Below are 15,162 nucleotides of genomic sequence, written 5' to 3'. Positions count from 1 at the left end.
TTAGGTGGCTCCATTCCTCAATTTCAAAGCGGACGCGACAACAAAAATCAACGGCCTAATAAAAAAGCTCATGCACCCCTCCGTCCAACGACGACAATGTTTGAACGCGAAGCTTTCTCGTGACAGATTATTTGGTTGTCGTCTAAGTTTGGAGTGAGTTTCGACCATGTAGTGAAGTGTAAAACGCAGGCATGGATGGGGCGGGAGCTGTCTATATTTGCGCGTGCAGAACTGTGTAATGTATTTCTTGTCTCCAAATTTGTTTATGTTCTGCAGGTCCTTAGTTGCACACGAAAAAAATGTTCAAGCATTTCACAGAGTGTTGGCTCCCTTCGTATGGCGATCCAAGTGGGAGCCCATGCGCCGCGATAACCTCTCCCTCCCTTTAAGGTCGGGTGGTGTTGGATTGGTGCATTCGTTTGTACACCAGCTCGTTTCGCGGTTCTTTTTTTATCAAAACGGCTGATTATCCGTTTTTAAAAGTTTTTATTCAGCATAAATTGAGTGCTCATTTGCCTTTTTTTATTTGCTCCAACCCACCCCGCGAATCCTAGGCCGCTTTGGGGCTTTCTGAAAGAGGTTGCTGACACTTTCAAGTTTCTTATTATGCGTTTTTCTCTCGAGTATTCGTATGGTCTCTCCAGGAAAGAATTTACGGGTATTTTAATTGAAAGTTTATTTCCAGTGCCCATTTACCGTCAACCATATCTGGTGTTTTTAGGTGACAGTGTGTTGAAGCGCGTCAGGAAAATGTGCATCCAAGTGGCTGCGAAAACTTTCTTTTTTAAGTTGTACACATCAACGCTGCCTGTTAAAACATGACTCAATAGTAAAGGTGTATATGTGCCTTGGTCTGTTAACTGTCGCTTGTGTAACCAGCCGGAGACAATTGATCACTGCTTTGTTTTATGTCGGGATGCTGTGTTTTTTTTTTTTTTTTTTGGGGGGGGGGGGATGTTCTGCAGCGGACTCTTAAAAAGGACATAGAAATCACCCGTTACAGTATACGATTCCTGCCAGTGATGAAGAACTGTTCCGTGCCATATGACCTTTTCGTGCTGATAGGATTGTTTAGCCTATGGAAGTGTCGCATGATTGACCGCCATGCCGAGGAACCTCGTGGAACTAAGTCAATGTTTCGCGAACAATGTGCGCTTGTGTACAGTGTCTATGCGGCGCAATCGCAACCGCCGGACTGGTTGCATCTTCTTGGAGCGTGTGTGTGCCTGCCTGACTTTTACACTGTATTAGTGAATGTACCGTTATGGTAGTTAGGGTGGGACTTTAAGCTATTCGGGCTAGTTTCCCATGCAATAAAGAAAAAAAATGGAGCAATCGGATAGACGGCGGCGTCATAACGGGGGTGACCAGGTTCGATTCCAGCCCTTGGAAGCGGGTTTTTTTTTTTCTTCTTTAACTTCACCCACGCTCATTTATTCTAATCTTCAGAGAAAGTTGGCTTTCCTGCAGGGCGTTTTCGCGCTACAGACTTCATCAGCGAGAACAATAAAGCTTCGCTTTAAAAGCTTTCACACAAGCGATTGGCCTTCCAGTCAGTACTGCTAACCATCATTTTGAAGCGTTTGGCATTCACAACACGCTTGGCGAATTGAGGCACAGATAACGGCCCATTACAAAAACATATCCCAAAGCCAGACCGGAAGACACATTCTCCGTTCGCTAGGAATACATACGAAGCACAGGCGGGCCTGAAATTGCAGTTCCACCCTGAATGATGAGCGCACATCTACGTTCCCCCTTCCCAAAAAACGTGAATCATGTTCTTAACGCCGAGCGCAGACGGGAGCGAGCACGCGCAATAATAAAAAAAACATTTGAAAGATCACAGGATTCGGTCTACGTTGACGCAATCGTATTGTGCACACGATGCCATGACGGTAACTACCGAGGATCGTCAGGGACAATTACGCACGGCTGCATCGCTCGCTACGATGCGACCAAGGTGAAAAGGTGGCCATTGCTATTACCATATCCAAAACCAGCGCAAAAATTATCATAAGTTACGCGAACTTGGGAGTCAGAAATTTTTGCAAAAGGTAGTGTATTGCCTGGAACTTCGAGCATACTCGCGAAAGCGAAAAGGGTAAGAAATTTTCAGATAACGTGGACACCAGCAAAGTTAGTTCTGACAAAAAAATGAGAGGGCCCACGACGCTGCCCGAGGTTTAATATACCAGGCAGACGTCGACCCCACCTCACCCCACCTCGTCAGATCGGAAAGAGATCACGTGGTGTCTTACAAAGAAATCATAGATCTTTACGTATAGGGAACCTGCGCTGGGTAGGAGGCACTCTGAACATAGTACACTGAGCGCCGCCTAGGGGAGCGGCGCAGAAACTTTCAGTAGTACGGAAGCAGACGATCCTCCCGTGTCCGTGCGTGTATCGGCCTGCGCGCGGGTTGCGCATGTGCTGTTTTAACATATTTTGTGTCGTGTTTGCCAGGGGAGAATGCCGCCGGTCGTTTCGCGGGATGGATCTGCGAATTGTTACCATGACCTTAAGACTTTCTACGAGAATGTTTGACGGATGAAGAACGGAAGCTGTGTACAGCAAGCTACGTTTACGACGTGGAGCTCCGCTGGGCTTGCGCAGCTCCGAGTTCGTGTTGCCCACCTCTGCAAGTAGACAGAAAGAAGCTCTTTCAAATGCAAAAAAAAAAAACGCAACGGACTTGCGCGCGGCGAGTTTTAGAGGGGCTTCCCCAACAACCCGCAACCAGCCTGCGTTGCTTGGGTCGGCTTGGGTGTTGGGAACTTTAGGCTTAGCATCGTGCCGGATATTTGATCGCTGCTATCTGTACAATTGCGGAATACAAACCCTAACACAACTTTAACACAAACCCTAACACAAACCCTAACACAACACACACTTAGTTTCGCAATAACTGCTTTTCGAGGCGATCGGTGACTAAGGCTGCTGCCGTGGCTGTTTTGATTCTTCCGCGCAGGTAGCGCCATCGTTCGGCCACTCACCACACTTTGTAGTCACGACGGTGTGATCCGGAAAAAAAAAGAGGAGGGGGCTTCGCACAGCAGTGGTACACTAAAAAGGGCGTGCAGATTGCTAACACAACGACTTCGTTTAGCGCACTAAGGCCTGACCTCTCGAATCGCTCCACCAACGATCAAGCATCAGGCTTTACACAGTGGTACGCCGATGAGGAAAACAATGGAACGTATGCCGGACGGTGCATGTTTTTGACGGGTAACCACATGCAGCTGCGGTGACAAGCGATGTAAAAAACATTCGTAACTCAATGTGTACAACAAACAGATAGCGTGGGTGAAAGTGACAAGCGAAAAAATTTACACCATCTTCCCGCGAGGAGAACCATGGGTAGATGCGACGCATCGTGGGGTTTTCGTTGCGTTTCCGTTATGTTGTTTCTATTTAGCGTGTCAATTTGTTGTTGCTAGCAATTTGATGTGCTAGCATTTCTGGTATCGGGTTGGCCGGTGCTTGTTACGGTTGCGCCGACCATCGCGATAGCAGGCCTGTTAGTCTCCATTCAAATCATCGGTGGTCATCGGATTTCATCGGAGCCGCGGAACGACTGAGCGGAGCGGCGCAGTTAACCGCGTTTATATGTACCGCGGGTTAACGGTGAGGAGAATGAGAGAGAGCAGCGCGTGCGCATGTGTTCGATGTTTAACCGAGCGTAATGCACACTTTCATTCTACAAATCCCTGTATTTGTTGTGCAATTATTCTGATAAACAATTTTTTTTTCTCCAAAATTTAGTTTCCTAAATCGGGCACATTAGCCCCAATATATCTCCCGATCCTGGCCAATCCCCCAAGTGGGTACGCGCTACAATCAGAAAGGAACAACAACAACAACAATAACCGAGCGCTAACGCGCGCTGACGCACAGCTGGCACGGCGACGGGAGCGAGCGCTAACACGCAGATGGCGCTGCGGTGAGAGCGGCGTTAGCGCGCAGCTGGCGTGGCGAGGAGAATGGGAGAGTGATGCGGACTACGGACTACGGAAGACGCCGGAGGGACAAGGCGAGTTAAAGAGATGCGTCGCTTCTAAAAAGTTAATAAACTGCCGGCAATGCTCTCCGTCGTCATCGCTCGTCACTGCCGCTCGCTTGTGGGCCGCCGCTGACCGGCAAAAAACGAGCGACAGCGACGGTCCGTCGCCTGCCGCTGTCGTCGACCCCAGGGGCCCTTGTATAGTTTTTAGCCTGTCGCTGTCGCGCACACTATCTGCTAGCTGTACCCGATGAGTTAGGGTTTTTACGTCGCTCGCCGCCGCATGCGGTCACCCCTTTACCACTCGCGTTGTCCTCCAAAAGCGCACTGCATTTAAAAGTGGGCTGCCATGGTGGGCAGTCTGGGCTGTGGATTTAATAAATACTGGTAAACTCGTTGTTCTCCGCGCTTAGCCGCGCAAAAGTTCGCAACGTCAAGTTTCGCTGCAACGAGAAATCCGATTGCTTGCCTCGCCCGTCGGACCACCTGAATCCAGCGCTATCGCCGCTCGACCTCGTGCGGTTTCGACGGAGAGGAGTAGAACGTAATATTCGCATCGAAAACTTTCTGATTGTGGCACTGGTAGACACACGAATACCGTACTTCACATGGCTTTCTGCGGGGAACGTCGCGACAACCGCCGCCGCCGATAGCGTTCGCAGCCACTTTAGTTTTGAGCGTCTGCTGCAGGTACTACCAAAAATAAAATGGCGCTCCCACTAGGGCGGCGCTACCTGTCATTCAAAGCTCCAGCGCAGGTTCCCGATTGGCAAGACAAAAGTATCCCGCCGCGCACCGCAGCCTTACTCGAAGGGACTCGGTATAGCGGAGGCAGTTACAGACGAACACGTTTCAAAGCCCGGTTGCGCTCAGTCGCTGCTACCCTGAAATATGCTCGGGAGATTGTAAACTATGTGTGGGCGGGACAAAGTTCGTCACATGTCATGGCCGAGCCCCGCCAGACAGAATCAAAATGGCAACCAGGTAAATGTAACGAATGTAGAGCAATGGAAGATCGCTTTGCTCAGCCGCGACTGGGAAGTGCTACTTCAGGTCGTCCGGATGACCGAGGCCGCAGCCAAAATCCAAGGACTTCTGCCCTACCCCATTACGAGCACAACAAAATTTACTACTCCTTCTAATTATTTACAACACTGGCCTCGTCTTCCTCTTCTTCTTTCTCCCGCACCTTGGAATTGTTCCTCCTTGCTTCTTCTTGGTTCTTTTTATGAGCAACCCCCTCTCTGGGGGTTGCTCATAACAACAACTTATGAAATCAGCAGTGACTTAAAAGTGCTTCGAACGTACCTATAAAATATTTACCAACACTTACGTCTGCAAGTTTCAAGGCATTCCTTTGGAGTCAGAAAGCTGTTGCGATTACCGTCGCAGCTTGCGTGCCAAAACTGCACGCATCTTTTCCTTGCAATGTTGTATCCATAGCGCAGGGAAACTGAACCATTCGAACACGTGCCTTCAGCAGAAGCAATAGGCATTACACATGGGTTCAAAGCGAATTCTGAAACAGTAAAACGACAGCGATAACTTCCACAGGGAAAAATTTTAAAAACAGCGGTATCTCTTTGCCCTCATCGAAAACTGCTTAGCCCTACCAATGTACACTTTGGATAGAGAATGCTTTTAAACATTTTTATTTTGAAATGAACCAGCTAATAGTGTTCCTAGAAATAAGTACAGTTGATGAACATAGCATATTTTTTACTTCTTGCTGCTTACTACCGCAGCTGAGACAACCTACAACCCTCCACGACGTCATCACTTCTATATAGGACCACTCGAGTGGTATTTATTGCCCCTTCAAAGTACAATTGTCACCTACCAAATCTTTTGGCATATGTTTTTAAACAGGTGATTCCAGCTAAAACTTACTTCGCATACGGCCCACCGTTTGGCAAAAGTTGAGCATTTAGTTGTGAAATCTCAGACTTCATGCTGGCAATGTTTTTTGTTTCAATTCCCACATAGCAGTTCATGTCTTCTTTTACAAAGACCAGCAACTTGTGATCACCTGCTTGGTATATTGGATGAGCGGAAAAGAGATAGTGGGTTCATATTCATGATGTTTAACGGCGGATTAAAAGAAGAACAACCAGAGGAATAGACAATTTTCATAGCTGACAAGCAAATAAAGTTTCCTTTATGCATCTGCTTTCCCACGTTCTTCAGTCGGGCCACAAATTTTTATGAAAATTTTTGTTTTTAAGCTGTCTGTTTTTGGTTAGGCGCAAGTGCAATTGAAACATAAGGGATGTTTAAAATAGAACTTGGTCATTCCACGCCGAATATCCTAGACAATGCGGTCGACCATCTCCGATTACACAAAATAAATTATGGTTAATTCCTTTATACACTATTCGGTCTCGTAACAATTTTTAGAGCAAATCTTTTTCGTCTCATCTTAAAAATCCAACTGCGCGCAAATTAACCAGGACGAACACACTAAAGACACCACAAGCGCAGAAACCACTGCGCTTGTGGTGTCTTTAGTGTGTTCGTCCTCGTTAATTTGCGCGCAGTTGGATTTTTAAGATGCGTCAATACCAACTTGCCCAACTTTCGACCCTTTTTCGTCTGTCTCTTACAACAATTTGAATATCGCGACTGCGACAAGAACATACGTCGCGAAAACAAAATCGAAAAAACTAATATAGGCGCATTGAGAAAAACTCCGGTTGACAGACAAAGAACCACGCTTCCTGGCTACAATGCATCGACAGCTCGCTGCTGTCTGAAAATTAGCTTTGCGATGGAGCAAGGGGGCTCTTCTGAGCGATATTTCCACATTTTTACAATTGTTACATACTAACTTGAGACAACGAAGCTGCATACTTTGTTTCTATTGTTGGTAGTAAGGGGGGCGAGGAAGTAACGGGACCAGAAAAGCGAGAAGTTTCACAGCGGTAAACATATAAACTTCGAAAAATTTACGAAGTTATTCATGTTCAGGCGCTTATTGTTCTGTGGAGCGGTTCACGTTAAATTACACCCTTCAGGTCAGCTTAAGGGTTTTCAAAAGGCATTAATTTCTGAAAGTTTAATCGCAGTGCTTTTGTTGTAAACGAGAAAATAATGTTTATACTGAGCGCCCACCACAGCCTCCGTCGGCGGCCCGTGAGTCCGCTTCGCTGCGACAACGGTTCCTGCGCACGGTGTGAGATGCGGAGGCAGCGCAATTGCATGTAGTACACCGCATGCTTTTTGTGTTTCTAATGATGTTCCTGGCTTGGTAAAACTAACTCCACGTGCATCGGTGCCGCTGACGACGGTAACGAAAGACGTTAGGGATGTCGCCGCCTGTCAATTATGATGTAAGGCTAGGGCATAGTGCAGTTTGCATGAAGGGAACAGGTTTGTGCTTTCGCTGGGCACGTTTAAAAAGCTGCTATAGCTTGGAGCGAAGAGGACACCACCCCAGTTTGGAGCTTGGCCGAAATGACGAAAAAAAGACGTCGTAGACGAGACCTTCTGTATACGTCGCTTGTACCTCTGAGGGTAGCATCCAAAAGTTTTAAACCGCTTTTATTGCTTGGTTAAGAAATGGACTAACTCATGCTTTCGTCTTAAATTAGAAACTTTGTAGACCTTTTTTTAGGTGCAATTTTGTGTGTAAACGGTACTGGATAAATTTATGGTTGATTCCTCACTGGTTGATTCCTTTATATATTTACACACATTTTGAAATGAGAGTATTCTTATTCTAAACATATCCTAGCTACGCAAATGCCGCTTACTCAGAAGGGTTACGTGTTTTGTGGACAAAGTATTTCCGACCGAACAAAGCCGGTTAACACACAGCAAAAACGGGACTCGGGTTTCCGTGATTTTAGGTAACGGTGGTTTATGTTTACTCGACAAACAATTGAAGGCAAGCTTATCCTAAATTTTCTTTACTTTGAGTGACAGTTCTAAAAAACTAATTTCCGAGATATTCATAGTCAAATTTGGCGCTCACTGCAATATGTTAAAATTTTCATGCAGAAGTTCCAACCTAAAGTAGAACTCCCATGTGTTGTACTTAAACTCAAAACAAAACTACATACGCCAGTCTTCCTTTTTTTCTTCTAAGGGGAGGTCCCGGCTGCCACTGTTATTAGCTCCGCCCAACAACTAAGCAGGCTAGTGGGCTCAGCGAAATCACACATACAATTAAACCTTGGTATAACGAAGCTAACAAAAATTCGAATTTTTTCGCTACATGCACGTTTTCGTTACATGCAGGTTTGGAGTTAAAGCTCGCGGGAATGAAGCAGAAACGAAACCAATACGCTGGGCATCAGTGATGCTGAACTCACCCTTGTTCAAGGAAATATTTCACACTGAAAAACTGTGTGATTCGCTCTTGCTGCTAGTACACGGCCTCCGAATTCACAAACGTAACTAAGTATCACTTTTGCTTTTTGATGCTTTTCGGTGCCTTAGCGCGTTTCAAGAACCAAACTTATACTGAAAGGACGCCTTTTCGCGAACTTAATACTCTTTTCTGCAGTCAAAATTGTTGAAGGGATGCTAGCTGGGACACTGTATCTGGCGGTGACGTTCTTCTTTCTCGCCGGCGGAGACGGCATTTAAAATTGCGAGCTTGTCTTGAAAAGACAAATCTTTTCGTATTCAGGCAGCATAAATCATCCACGAACCCATACCACAGATACATATGTGGTGCAGGCTGGGAACCTCTTTCCCTCTCACAGTCACCACAGATATCAGGGGACACACGCGGCTACACGCCGACAGGAAGGCCTAGCACCTAACCGACACCGCACTCACACATGAAAACGCACGAGAGATTGCGGTGCGGGTGAAATTCGCTAAATCAGTGCATTTCGCCAGCCGATTTTTTAGAAAAAGGGCAAGAAACCTTGGCTCATCAGCGTAGCGAATTCGTTACATCCAGGTTAACCGTCGCAACTCCTGCGTTACATCGAGGTCGCAAACACACGGTCTTCAATGAAGGTGGAAGTGTGGAATTGAAAACCTTCGTTAAATCCAGAAATTCGTTACATAGGGGTTCGTTACATCCAGGTTTAACTGTATTATACTCAGGATACGCTTTGTTTGTGTCGCCACTCCTGTCGCCTGATATAAAATTAGTGTACAGGGACTAAAACACGGGGATGAATATTTGCGAAATTAAATTTTCAGAAAAACTAAGAACAAAGTTTGCCTCCTGCTAGCCTCGTGAAAGCCCATTACGCGCTCAGCAGCCGCGTCAATCGCTGGAGCGGAAGGAATTTGGTGCCGTGAATCTGACTTACTGCCCGCCGACTGAGGCCGTGGTGGCTGCTCAATATAAAGCTGATTTTCTCGCCTAAAACAAAAAGTAGTCTTACTTAACTTACAGAAAAGAGTGCCTTTTGTACACCCTTTCTAATGAGCCTAAGCCGGTATTATTACGCAAACTGCCACACATCACGATAAGCGCCTGAACACGAGTAATTTTGCAAACGTTTCTTAGTTAATGTGTTTACAGCTCTAAAAGCACTCGCTTTACGTGTCCCCTAATGTTTTCTCACCTACCACCAACACTATAAACAAAATATGCAGGTGCGTGGTCTCAATGTAGGTTGTACCAGCGGCAAATCATATGTAAGTATCGCTCAGAAACGCCGCTTTTCTTCACTGTAAAGACCGCTGTTCATACACTAGCAATGGCCAATTCCTCGAAGCAAGAAAGCGCCATTCTTTCTCTGTGAAGTGGAATTGTTTCAATGCGCTCCAATATTATTTTACTTTTCTGAATGTTTTTTCGCAACTTAGGTTTTCGCCCCTCCCGCGATATCCAGTTCAAGAGCAGATAAAAACATTTTTTTCTTTCTCGAAAAAACGGTTACGAGACCGAATAGCGCATTGAAGTGATCGACCATAATTTTTCTCATCGTAATCGAATATGGTCGAGCGCACTCTCTGTGACGTTTGGCGTGGAAGGATCCAATTTAATTCCGTATTACCATTCGTCGTTCTCTATCCGTTCTTTTTGCTCAGTGCGTAATGACTATTTACGAAATATTTGGGGATCTTTGGGTACTTAATTAAGGCGATTAACCCCGTAACCAATTTTCCTAATATTAGCATGCCGCTGACAGGATTTTTTTCGCACCCATTGTAGTTCCAAAGGAGATTACTCAAAAGTAAACCTCATCAAATTTCGCTATGCATCATATGGGTGACAGTATACGCAACATGACGCTAAATAAAAAAATACGGAAATATTTTAATGCGAGCATGCGGTTGTCGTTCCGTCCGTGAAACACTAGGTCGTGATACACGGTAAAAGCCAACTTAGAGGCCAGTTTGTGCGCATTATTTATTCTATAAGCACAAAAACGTCATAGCTTTCCTCTTCAGGAAAAGCTCTGCTCTACAGCTCTTGTATAAAATTTTGCAGTTTTCTGTACGACGTATTTTATAAAATTTTGGTAGAGCCTACTAAAAAAAATAGACGCGTTATGATTTATAAATTTATAAGCGGCACTTACCATTACAGGTGCGATAGCATTCTTTTTTATTCTTGAATGAATTACGGTATTTCGGACAGTCGAACACACTGTACCATTCACACCTTCTGGAGTTTGGATTAAACCATACGCCGCTTTCTCTTTGCGCATGCTTTCTGGCGCACTTATTTGTTTCGTTCTTAAGTAGTGCGCAGTTGCCATAGTCCGGATCTACAATAACAAAACCAAAGTAAGGGATAATTTTCTTTGTCAATGAATCCTCTAAAAGTGTGTTTTTCCAAGAAAAAGCTTGGATTTCTTTCTAAAGCTCACCTCGGCAGGTTTCGTTACACAATTTTTGTGTTTTGAAACGATTTTTGTTTCCGTCCTCACACCCACCGTGGTAAAAAATTTGGCAGCTTTTGGCGGTGAAATTATAAAACCACGCGCGAATTGAAGCCCTGCAGTTTCCTTCTTCGGGTTCGAATGTGCAGTAATCAGGCATCTGACGTCCAAAAGTGGCAAACACTGAAAGGAAAAAAGAATAATTGGTCGCGTTCTGTTCTGCAATCTTTGCTTCAGAGCAAATCACGCTGAACGACAAAAGCACATCTGCCGCTAAAACCAGGTAACTTCTTCCTATCATGTGGCGCGGACGGAATCTCCATTCTTAAAAGGTAAGCCTCCATGGCATTTGTCCGCATGTACCCCCATCTTGATAACGAAAGCATTGTATACAAACGCCATAACCTATCACCTTCACCGCCAAGTGATAGGGTCGATGAACATAAATAAGCTCCGGGAAATTTGCGTTATTCAAGCTTCTGTGTCCGTACACGACAAACGTGTCACTTATTGACCGTACCTAAATGTATAGGCACGAGATTCCTTGTTATATGCTTTAAGATGAATTAATTACTTTTATGTGATAAGGTGAGCCCATGTGCAACCCTAGGAATTTGTCGTACGAGAGTGTTCATTTTCAGCGATAAAATTTCAGTTGATAGTCTCTGCTCGTGTCGTGTTTTTCCTTTGCTCTGTACTTGTTCAAGGCAGCGTAGCTGTGCCGCCATGTATGCCAACCAACTCGTCCAACTCTCCGTCCTTCTACTTCCAACCCCATTCTCAACTTCTTCCTCTTACTCCTACCTCTCCTACCCTTTTCCGCAACACTCTTCCTCCTCTTTCCATCTTCCTTTCTTCCTCCTCCCGTCCCTCGCACCTATCCTCCAGTAGTTCGCACAACCCACGGTAACCTTCGGGTTTCCTATGAGCATGAGTAGGTCAGCGGAAGGCCGCTATTTACGGGTCATGCTTTACTTTTTAGAGGCCCCTGGGTCACCAACAGATGCGTCACTCGTTTTTTGTCGCTGCTGAGTAACCAGTGAGCAACCCGTTACTACTGAGTCAGTGACCCGCAAGAAGCAAATGATTACTTATGTAGCTGATTCAAATGAGAGAAAAACAGACAAAACTTTTCCTGAGGACCTAGCCAAAACAAAACAATTTTTAATAATGCAGCCCACTTGGTAAACAGTGTAAGTATAAGGCAGACTCTAAATTTGTATTTCTACAGAAAATTTGGTTATGGGTTCTGAAACGACAGTCATATACGAAGTATTTCAACTGTGAATAGACATTAATTTTACGTTCATAGGCATAACTAAACACAGAAACAATTTGTACTCGGGGCTCGCCCGTGACGAAGATGCTCGTTCTGCGCTCTTCTCCTATCGTATCTCTGGAAAGAGTGATAATAGCGACGCCGTATGAACAGAAAATTGTCCGATTAGTTCCTATGCAACCCAATTATTCAACACGCTACGAAACCAACAAAGGTAGATCCACGGAATGTGAAAGTTCTTAGAATTTTCAAAGAAAATGATGAGACTGAATCTGAACCACATAAGATACGCATCAACATGGCTCTACACAGACGTTAAAGGTGTTGTTTTTAACCAGTATGAATCAGGCAGACCGACGGAAAAAAGAAGCGTTTTCGCCTAGCACCACCAGCTTGCGCTCCAAAAATCCATCAGAACGGAACGTACACGTCTCATGGGGCGTTCAGCTGACGTAAGTTTTCTTTCGAGGGGTTTATAAGGCGCCAAGTTTCTGCCTTATATATCATCAACAGCAATACTCATTGGTTGCATCACATTCTTTTCAGTTATAGAAGTTGCCTGGTACTCGTTACTTAAGGGTGCTTGCCGAACTCCCAGCCATTACATATTCTGCGCCGGATTTTGTTTTAGTAATATTGGGTCGGCCCTGACTACTTAGGTACCTGCACAAGGCACTTTTATTCGCCCGCTTGTTCTAGCATTCATTTACCTTGTTTTTGAAAGAAGGGTGCCTCTTTTATCTCTATTAAGCATTACATTCAATTCATACATATTTATTCTAACCCTACGGCAAGACTTTCTAAGCGCAAGTTCTAAACAGTTTTTGCTGGTGTTCTTAGGAACGCTGAGCTAGACTATATCGTCCGCAAATTTTTAATTCTCCCACTCAAGCTGCCTGAATGCGCCTTTTAGACAAGCGGTAAACAGTTTTTGCGTAATTTTGTTTTCTTGTTTCTATCAATTTCTAATGAGGAACTTTCCGCTCTTCAAGTGTAAAATTATTGTGTCTTTACAACCCTTGTATATGTCATCCAACACATTTATGTAGGTGGATCAAAATTGTGTTGGCACTCTTTAGGGCTAATGCCACAAGAAATGTCCTTAAATGCGTCACATTAATAACAAACAGCCGCGTAAACGGTACCAATGATGTGTAATCTGTTTCTCAAGTCAATTATCAGCAGTTTTGGGAATTTTAGTCTCAGTAAGCTTCTTTCTGACAAAATACACACAACCCAGATACAATAACGGCAAAAGCGCACCATCGAAACAAATCTAGGCTGTGCATGCTGTTTTTTTTTTTCGTATTATCTCTTCGTGAAATCGCATTTTGTTGCGGGACTACATATTTTTTGTCCAAGTACGTGTTACGTTTTTTAACAAAAAAAAATAAAAACAGGCTATTTGCGCAGAGGTAACGGCTTCTAAAAGAGGTATTCTTTGGTGCAGAGGGGAATTTCAGCACTCTCTGCCTAGGCGCTCTGTAAGAAAATTAGAAGCTTACCCAGATTTGTCGGTGAGGCGTGTTTACCAGGCTTGGTACAAACAGTAAAACTTCCTGTTGGGCTAGTTATTAAGCCGTTCCCGTAGTTTAAGGCGCAATGACAAAGCACGGACGGTGAACACAGAGTAGACGCCTGTTCGATTCCCGGCCGCGGCGGCCGCTTTTCTTATCGAGGCGAAAAGAAAAACGCTCGTGTGTTCGAGATTTCGGCGCGCGTTAAAGATCCCCAGGTGATCCAAATTAATCCGGAGCCTTCCCCTACGGCGCGCCTCATCGCCTGTGTAGCGTCGGCGCGTTGAACCCTAGAATCAATCAATCAGACAGGACAGACGCTAGGTCGACAGGATAGCGCCTGTCCTGTCTACTCTGTGATTACCGTCCGCATTTTTCTGCTGCGCCTCAAACCATAAGAAATCACTACAAACAACACCTATGCCTCTGCACTGGGTTTAGTGAGAGATACGCACGCTACCATACTATAGATTATCAGCAATTATCGTTGTTACACAGTCAACAATGCATGCGCTGCCACCTCTCCCAACTATAAAAAGTAACTGTTAATGTTGTCGGTATCAAGACAGACAATTGGTACAGTTCAGCGCCCGAAGAGATTCACGCCGCTTAATTCGATTGGCCACAACCTTCGTCACAGTAGCACAAAATGAATGCATGGACAGTTATCTCCAGGACAAAACAATGAAGTCTTAATTGATTTTGTTACTGTAATATAATATCCATGCTGTCACAACACGTGCACATCGTCGCGAAGCTTACCCAAGAAAATTGGAAGAATAGCTGCCCAGGAAACCTTCATGGCCTGCCGTCGGAACTAGGTGCTTTCTTGCTACTTATTCTGAAAACAAACTCATAGTTATCGCCATTTTGCGGCTGAGATCGCACTTTATATAGGGTCAGTTCGCTCTTCACAATAAAGGTGGTAAACATCACTGACACAGCATACTCTTTGGTCGCTAGCGACAGCTCTCGCTATTTCATAATGCGAATTCACCGCTCTGCGTGCTGCCATTTGAGGATGTCAAAAGTAGTAGCGGGGAAAACAAGCGCGTGCGTTAAGTCGACATCACGAAGCTACGAGTTGAAGGCTCTTTTGTGACTTTTCTCGTTACTTTTCAATGAACAGAAACCGTCGTTTCGAATTGGCAAACAATCTGAAGTACAGACAATTTTTGCTTGTATTTTTTTAATTGTACGGTCTGGACCAAGACTTTTGTCCATCAGATAAAATAGTTACCTAAGTCAAAGCAAGTACAATACAGAAAAAACAAGCACTAATCAGCGGCCAAAACATTTTTTTGGTTATACAACGTGAAGTTACATCGGTCGATTCTTGTCACAGAACCACCCGGTTGGCTCTTAAAGGGGCACTGACACAAAATTTCGAAGGCGAGATAACTTCGGAGATAGATTGGTGGGAACACATATACATCATCTGCAAAATATCAGCGGCGAACATATTTAAAATCAATTTTAAAGTGTGCGAAACGCAAGCGAGCTGCCAGCAGAGGACCACGCGCAATCGACATCCCGAGGATATCGTGTAAATAAACAACATCCAAA

General features: G+C 44.8%; 1 long non-coding RNA gene across 1 annotated transcript in view; it reads right to left on the bottom strand.

Annotated features, from left to right (window-relative positions):
* The window catches only part of LOC144139371 (uncharacterized), a 35,247-nt gene extending 20,520 nt beyond the window's left edge, over positions 1 to 14,727 (bottom strand). Inside the window, exons 1-4 of the long non-coding RNA XR_013316165.1 lie at positions 14,359 to 14,727; positions 10,789 to 10,983; positions 10,498 to 10,686; positions 5,337 to 5,522 (exon numbers count right to left, since the gene is read on the bottom strand). This is a non-coding gene — a long non-coding RNA (uncharacterized LOC144139371). The remainder of the gene's footprint in view (positions 1 to 5,336; positions 5,523 to 10,497; positions 10,687 to 10,788; positions 10,984 to 14,358) is intronic.
* Positions 14,728 to 15,162: the final 435 nt, after the last annotated feature.

Source organism: Haemaphysalis longicornis, unplaced genomic scaffold (genome assembly GCF_048455015.1).
Source record: "Haemaphysalis longicornis isolate Haplotype H1 unplaced genomic scaffold, Haemaphysalis longicornis Haplotype H1 scaffold_5, whole genome shotgun sequence".
Lineage (NCBI taxonomy): Eukaryota > Metazoa > Arthropoda > Arachnida > Ixodida > Ixodidae > Haemaphysalis > Haemaphysalis longicornis.
Note: the sequence above shows the minus strand (reverse complement) of the source record. Positions and strands in the feature narration are given on the sequence as shown.